At 32.7% G+C, this 8485-nt stretch overlaps 1 long non-coding RNA gene across 1 annotated transcript; it reads right to left on the bottom strand.

The window, feature by feature from the left end:
• Nucleotides 1-6932: 6932 nt before the first annotated feature.
• LOC132720862 (uncharacterized) lies at nt 6933-8264 on the bottom strand. The gene is made up of 2 exons (XR_009624394.1): nt 8228-8264; nt 6933-7919 (listed from the first exon to the last, which is right to left on the bottom strand). It is a non-coding gene; the product is annotated as an uncharacterized LOC132720862 (long non-coding RNA).
• Between the last annotated feature and the right edge of the window lie 221 nt (nt 8265-8485).

Raw genomic sequence — 8485 nt, 5'->3', positions numbered from 1 at the left:
TTGTTTTTTACCGCAGAATAAAATGGGAAAATCTCTCATTTGCTGAGTTTCGGATAACATCTTTTGCCTTAGATTTTAACAGAATTGTTTTTGTCTTAAGCTTATTTTAATTATTTAATTATTAGATATCTAAATATTTTATTCATTTTGAGTGCCTTTGATGTTATCATTTGAAGCTGTTTGGCTTTACATGTAAGTCAAAATCAAATACCTTTATTTTGTATTCAAACTTTTATATTTGTTGGCTTATATTGTATTAATTTTTAAGCTTTAATTACTTATATATCAAAACAGTTACTGTAATATCAATTTGAGTGCCTTAGATTTTATCAAAAGTGTTATCCTTCAGGTATTTCAAAATTATGTGCCTTTGATGTCATCAAAATTCCATGTACACAAAATTATGTGCCTTTGATGTCATCAAAATTCCATGTACATTTAAAGGCCCATTATGTCCTAGAAATACTTTCATTTTTATTTCTCAATAGCCTTTTATTTGTGCCCAGTGTTAAGTTTTCAAAACGTTTATCATTGTTCAGGTATCTGAAACATATTGATTGGATATTATTTGTTTTTTTTAACCAATAGCATGAAAGCTTACATACTTTGACACAATGGACTATAATTTCATAGTTTATATTTATGCTCGCCAGTTAAAAGCATTGGTTTCCCCGTAATTCTGTATTCAAAGCTTTTGTGCTCCTTAGCCTTTTTTTTTCAAAATAAATTAACATAAAAAGAACTTTGAAATGTAATCAATGGGACTCAGGTGAATAATTCAGGGCCATCATGGCCCTCTTGTTTATAAAATGTTACATATCATATATTGTGTAAATAGTTTGTTATAAATATATATATAGAATCTGTATACTATTTATTATTCAATAAATATTTATTATTGTATTACAAGTTTTAGTAGTGATAAATAAAATTTTGTTTTTTACAGTTCAATAAATAAAACTACTGATGTTATTTATTACCTGGCTAAATTTCACATTGTTCACCTAATCTCCTAAATTAGCTTCCATTACGTTTTTCTGGTGTTTTTTTTCAAATGTTGTTTTTATGCTAGGTCATAGCTACAGTCTTGCTAATTTTAGTTATAATATTTCTTTACTCCTTGGAGCATTTAGTTGATGTCCTTTTGTTCTCCCTTCTCACTTAACCTTTTCCTATAATTCATTAATTTATTGCCTCACTCAAGGTATGCAACTCTTGGATAGAGTGGAAAGTCAGGGGAGACAACTCAGGTGATATTGTGTGCCTTATTTTGGATTTGTTTTTTTGCATATCAGACTGGTGTTTCCATTAGTTTTACCCATGGCGGAAATTTCCTCTGGCATGGGGGGGGGGGGGGGGCAAATTAGTTAAGTGCTATACTAGGGCATGCTTAGGATGACCTAATTTCGCCTATTGTAAGAAAATACTAACAGGCGTTATGACATAACTTTCCATGGAAAAAAGTTATTTAGGTAAAAAATTTGAAATAAGATGGAATAGGGTAAAATATGCAAGAAAAAAATATCTCGACATGTTTGAAGTTTGCAGCATGGAGGGGGGGGAGGGGGGTCTCAGGACGGATATTCCGATCCGAACAGCAACATGACAGTTGCTATTATTCTGCTACCTCTTTAGAGAAACATTTTGCTCAGAATGTTTTTCTTTACATATTCGTTTTTTTTAAATGATGAATGCACTGAAGATATATCAACTAAAATAACATAAAGATAAAAATTCCCTATAATTAAGGCCAGTATTTGCTTAGTTTTGTACAGTTTTCAAAATACATGTATGCATATCATTGAAAAATATGTGTAAAAAGTTCCAAGATTTTAGTTAAGATTTTAAGAATTTTATGCTTCTAGTCAAGATCTTCCTTTTACAAGGAGTTTATTTTGATAATTGAGCCGCGTCATGACAAAATCAACATAATGGGTTTGCGACCAGCATGGATCCAGACCAGCCTGCGCATCCGCACAGTCTGATCAGGATCCATGCTGTTCGCTATCAGTTTCTCTACTTGTAATAGAGTTGGTAAGCCCTGATCAGACTGTGCGGATGCGCAGGCTGATCTGGATCCATGCTGGTCGCAAACGCAATACGTTGGTTTAGTCGTGACACGGCTCAATTGTTGTTTTTATATACATTGTAATACTAAATAGTCCTAGAAATAGTTCTTCAGTAAATGTATGACTGTTTAAAAGTATATGTCAAACTTTACTAGGGTATAAGGGTCAAATATCAACAGTTCAATGAATATTTTTGTTAACATTTTTTCATGTTTTGTTAAGAAATAATGTTTTTCTTATATTCTAGTGTATAGATATTTAAATACTTGCTAACATGCCTAAATTATATGCTTTGTGCACATTCCAGTATTTATGATTAATAATAAATATGTGAAAAATAAATTGTTGTCAATTGATGTTATAAGCTCATTGTATATTGCAATACCTTCAAACAACATTTTTTTGTTGTTGTTTTTTTTGGTTGGGTTTTATCTTGCATCAACAGTATAAGTCATATGGTGACTTTCAAGCTTTACTGAAGAAGGAAGACGTCTGGTGCCCTTATGTGCATTATTCAAGTAACTGAGTAAAACCACAAGGTTCTGTAAGCTAGTTAGATAAAGATAATCCAAGATGCTGGTGTGGCATGAACCTACAGCGGTGAGAGGCAAGGGGTTTGAAGTCAACCACCTTAACTATTCAGCCACAAACACCTTTCAGACATCAGGGTTAACCAGGCCCTGGTTAATACCAAGGTTGTCTTCATGTATTGTTAAAGTTTCTTATGGCAATTAATATACCTGTGGATTTTTGCATGGCATCTTCAAAAAGTATCAGGCTTGAATTCATGAACAAGTATTAAGTTAAACTTTCCTGAAAACTTCACGGCTTACCATGTTTATGCCTGTACTTTCTGTAGTTAAAAGTTGTACCATGTTAGACCCTCCTATAACAGAAAACAAGTCACATGCACATGGCTGTTCAATGCAATGGGCTCGATGCCTTGATGCCTCTTTACTACAAAAAAGTAAAACTTCATGCCCATTGCTCAACATTAAAATAGAGGAGAGCTGAATTCTCCACCACTCAAGTACTTAATAAGGCCAAATTCATTGCATTGTGACCTACATGGGCTTAAAAAGCCCAGACATTTAACTTCTTTTTTGCAGGCTATAAAGAAATAAAAGTTTTATAATGACTATCACTTCAAAATGTATCAGTATAAAACAAGACCTGTCTATAAACAGCACGCTAAACTTTTCTCAGAGCTGGATAGTCGAAAAAGGCAACATAAAAATTTAGAGGCATTTAAATGAATAGATCTCAAAATGCTGTTTTGAAGAAGACGTAATAACGTTGATATGATGCAAGATGAAAACACTGAAATACTTAAGTTTGAAACAACACAGAATAGTTTTTCTGACTGAAATAACAGATGAAGGCTGCTTGAAATTTTTTTAGGTTTATCTGCACTTTTAAAACAGTGTCCTTTTATGACAATAAACATGTATTTAGTTTGAAGTAAATAGCTTTTATACTTTAGACAAGAGCACCGCATAGGCGTGGCAATATACGCCCAAATGCAAATTTGTTTTCAGTAAATTAATTAAAGTATAATCAATAATAATTTTTAAACAGAGAAGATACACATTTATAATACTTGTCAAAAACATGTTTTATTTCAGTTATCAATATTAAGATCTATATCGATACATGCCAAAGAAACATGAATACTTAGTGGTAATTATATATGCCACAGCTTTTAAAGTGACATTATGCTCATATTTTATTAGTCTAGTTGAGCTGAACTGACTACATAAGTCAAAATATTGACTGTTAAAATGGTGACTGACCAACAGGTCTTATTGGAAAATGTTTTTGATAAACATTAAAATCTGTCTAAAATATAAAAAGACTGCCCCAGTCTTTTTATGAAATGAACGTTACAGGTAAATTATTACGGGTATTTACAAAAAAATTGTTTGGATCCATGCGTTGTTTATTGTTAATGTTAAATAATTGCTTTAATTAAAGGGATTTATGGCAAAATGAACACTTATTTTGACTATCACCTGTTCACTCATTTATACACTTGGATGGGCGTAATGTCACTTTAATGTGGAGTACAGACTACAGACATGTCACCAGTCATGCCCTTAAGAAGCTTATTTTGAAGCTCAGAGTGGTGATAATTTATCTCCTTGCAATTGCCACAGGGTATATATACTGACTGAAACAACAATAATGTTGGTTTTGAAATGATAAAAATTCAAAGAAATATATAAATAATACTATATTAGAAATTCAAAAGCACAAGACTTATTAAGTGAATTTACATATCTAAAGTAAGTAAAGTAACATCAGTTTCAATTAATAAGATTTATTTCAAAGAATTAAACCATATAAACCTATAAAAGCTCCTCAAATATTATAAACGTCTTTCCATCGGTTCAAAAGATACAGACTGGGCACGAAAACTCATATATAATTCTATATAAATCAATTAAGGCCAATTTTGATCTTAGGAAGTCCGACCTTGTGTTCTGCACACCTTAATGTAAGTAATATTTCTGCCAAAAAATTTTTATTTTGTTTCTATCGGTTCAAAAGATACAGAGCGGACACAAAATTTTGATATTGATACAAAATGACTAAGTGTGACCTTGACCAGAGAAAAGTCAAATCTGCCCTCTGCACATCATTTCATTATGATAACATTTCTGCCAAGTAGTTTCAACTTCTTTCCACCGGTTCAAAAGATACAGACCGGACATGAAAAATCCTTTGTAAGTCTATATAAATCAATTAATCCTTAGGGCAGGGCCAACTTTGATCATAGGAAGTCCGAACTTGTGTACTGCACACTGTCTCAATTTAAGTAATATTTCTCCCAAAATTTTTTTTAATTTCTTTCCACCGGTTCAAAAGATACAGTGGACACAAAATTTTGATATTGATACAAAATGACTAAGTGTGACCTTGACCTGAGAAAAGTCAAATCTGCACTTTGCACATCATTCCATTATGATAACATTTCTGCCAAGTAGTTTCAATTTCCTTCAACCGGTTCAAGAAATACAGACTGGACAAGAAAACCTGCTAACAGACGGACAGATAACTCAAAATTCTTTCTGGCTTACACAAATGGACCTTAAACACTCAGCCCCTGTTAACCCTTCTACATTAATGTAACTTCCTCACAACAAACACATAGATGTTATTTCATTTTTTTATTATTATTTTTTTGTCATATTGATATACATTTATTTAAATACTAGACAGTAAAATACAGCCTTAGGAACAAACAAAAAAACAACAACATATCACTTTAACAATTATAGTAAAACTGTAAAAAAACACACCCACTTGAGATTAGTACATGGGACGGATATAGAAATGAGCCGTGTCACCACAAAACCAAAATAATGGGTTTGCGACCAGCATGAATCCAGACCAGCCTGCGCAGTCCGATCAGGATCCATGCTGTTCGCTTCCCAACCCTATAGTAAGTAGAGAAACTGATAGCGAATTCTTTTTTTTTTTTTTTTTCACTTTACGCCTTTTTTAACAGTATTTCAGTCATATAGGCGGGTAGTTCCCTAACCATCGTTCCTGGAGAGTTACACCAGTACTAGACAACCTTCCTCCGCGCTAAACTACCAAAGCATCTCCCGGGGATCTAACCCACGCCAGAGAGGTAACTGGATTAGAAGTCATCGACTCTGATAGCAAATAGCATGGATCCTGATCAGACTGCGCTGATGCACAGGCTGGTCTGGATCCATGCTGGTCGCAAACCCATTATGTTGGTTTTGTCATGAAGCGGCTCAAATGTTAAAACTACCATTTACATAGAGGACAATATAATTATAAAGTTGGTTTCGAAATGGTTTTCACGTAATACAGGAAATTGACATACAGGAAACTAAATAACAAAGATGTTAGTCTTTGCAACGAAAAAGTTAAATATATTCACTTTCACTTCTAATTGCACTTATGTGTGACAAGAATGATGTACTTTTGGAAAGCTTAACATTAATCATGTAGTTAATTGAATGTGTGAACTTTAATATTAGTAAAAAATCTAATGTATTTGACTTAGAATACATGAATGTTAGGCCTATTTTACATATACAATAAATGGAGATGTTGTCATGGTTTTATACTCAAAATTGAACAATGATAGATTTAAAGATTTACAAGTTTGTGTAAAATCATGAAGAATAAAAAAATATTTAAAAAATTGACAAGACTTCTAAAATAACATATGTTATCTTCATTAAATTCCGATCAAACAGAAATTGAGGGTTGAATGCAAAACTGTTGTAAGTCCTTCTTTATTTCATATCAGTTACTGCAGTTTTGCGGTCAATCCTAAAGCTGTATAAAATCTTCCTACAAAATTTAGACTTTTCCTGACAGACATTGTTTGACAGCTGTTTTTCATGCAGATTTTAAAGGGACTACTGAGGTTTTTTGACAGGACTTGAAATAATTTTTTGAGAATAATGTCCAATTTGATCAAGCTCTAGACAGATAACTTGTGTGAAAAATTATAACTCATTCACTTACTAAGTTTTCCCAGAAAAATTATACAAATTGTGCAAAAATGACTCAAAATTGATTAAAATTTAAATCCGACAAAAAATAGCATTAAAAAGAAACGATTTTCATTTCATTTCTAAGAAAAAATCTTAATTATCTTTTCCATATCTTTCAATGTTAACTGCTATTCTAGGGAAGAAACTCAAATTTTAAGTTTTCAGGCTTTTTGACCTCAGTGGAGTTCCTTTAACTTATCTCAACAGTCAATCTACAGTGCACCTGACTAGCTTTACTGGATAACTGACCAGTAATTTCCAATTTCTCCACATATGACCGACCATGGTGGTTTCGGATCCTAAAAAGCTTTCAGTTGATTGGGTTCATTTTTTTTACAGCTCTTTATAGCTCCATACATGTTAATCAATTTCAGAAGAACATAGATCACACAGTTACTGATGTGAATGATATAATTTTTCTTTTTTTTTGTCCTGCAATTTCTATGTAAATAAGATCTGAGACATAAATTCCTCTATTAGGGAGTAAAGTCATCTGAACTAGCCACAATGATTTATGACAAATCAAAATCATCAGCCAACAAGTCTTTCTACTTTCTCAGCAATTCATATAAAAAAGATTACATATCAAAGTATTTTTTATATAGCTGCCATGTCTTGTAACAAATTGAATATTTTAACCAAATTTACATTATCTCTCTATCTGATGAACAACTTCGAAATCTGGCTTGCAAATTTTAACCATTTTTTCAATAATTCCATCAAGTTCAGTAGGCATGGTAACCACAAGGAAAACGTTTGTTCAGACACTTATTTTTCAAAAAAGACAATCATAGCAATGTTCCTTTATGGTTGATAGAAGAAAATTTTCAGATGTGGTGAAACTTGGTAGATGGAAGATCTTAAAACAGGCAATGTCAAAAACTTGTTCCCAGCACTTTGTGCTATTGTAAATGATGTAAACACAAAAAAGAATGTTATTTCATACACTTAAAGTGTCTTAAATATTCAAAATATCAGTTATTCAACAATTTCAACTGGCCAAGAATTTTTAAATCCTATAATCTGTAGAAAAACTTTCTAATATCAGCTTCAACCCTCCATATATCATTTTTTTTATTTGATCTTTGACCACTCTTGAATGACCCTGTGACCTTCAGCTTGAACGACCTTGTAGTATATGTATGAGTTTGCTACAGTGATTGAGTACAGCATTAGAACTGGTATGTCCTCGACTACTTTGGAGACTGGCTGATAATACACTGTTTGACCTTGGGGTTGCTGATGAAGGTCGAGGGGTCGCCGAGGTCAACTCAGAGAGCTTCTCAACTGTTTTTGAAGTTGACATTTCCTGAAACATCAAGTAAAGGATGATTTTGTATTTCATCAAACATATGCAATTAAACTATTATAAGCAAAAAACAAAACAAAATTTAAACTATGAAAATATTCAAAGCACATTTCAACTGTGAAGGTCATTACAACTCTCCAAGCTGATGACTTCAGTTGCCCCTCTGTGCATTATTTCAAGCATCAGCAGGCACCTGGTTTCATTTCTACATATTTCTGAAGCTAGCTACCCTCAAAATCCTCTACTTTAGCTGATTACCTCCTAGCCCTCCACTATCTGACACAAGATGATTAAGATATGTATCTTACCTTTTTGAGATCTTCTTGTTTGGGGACCAAAGTGCGTGAACGGAGGGCCCTGATTTGAACACTGGGGACTGTCTGGCTCTGTATACACCAAAACTTGTAATTTTTACAAATTAATACTTCATTATTGTTTCCCTTCTTTTTCATTATCAAACTACGGTATGCCTACAACAACCTCCCTGCCTGGGAAATCTAACAAACTTCAAACTTAATAAATCATTAAATGCAACAGTTAAAGGATACACTGGGTACATAAAGCCA

This window comes from Ruditapes philippinarum, unplaced genomic scaffold, assembly GCF_026571515.1.
Source record: "Ruditapes philippinarum isolate M1 unplaced genomic scaffold, ASM2657151v2 ctg3344_1_1_1_1, whole genome shotgun sequence".
NCBI lineage: Eukaryota > Metazoa > Mollusca > Bivalvia > Venerida > Veneridae > Ruditapes > Ruditapes philippinarum.
Note: the sequence above shows the minus strand (reverse complement) of the source record. Positions and strands in the feature narration are given on the sequence as shown.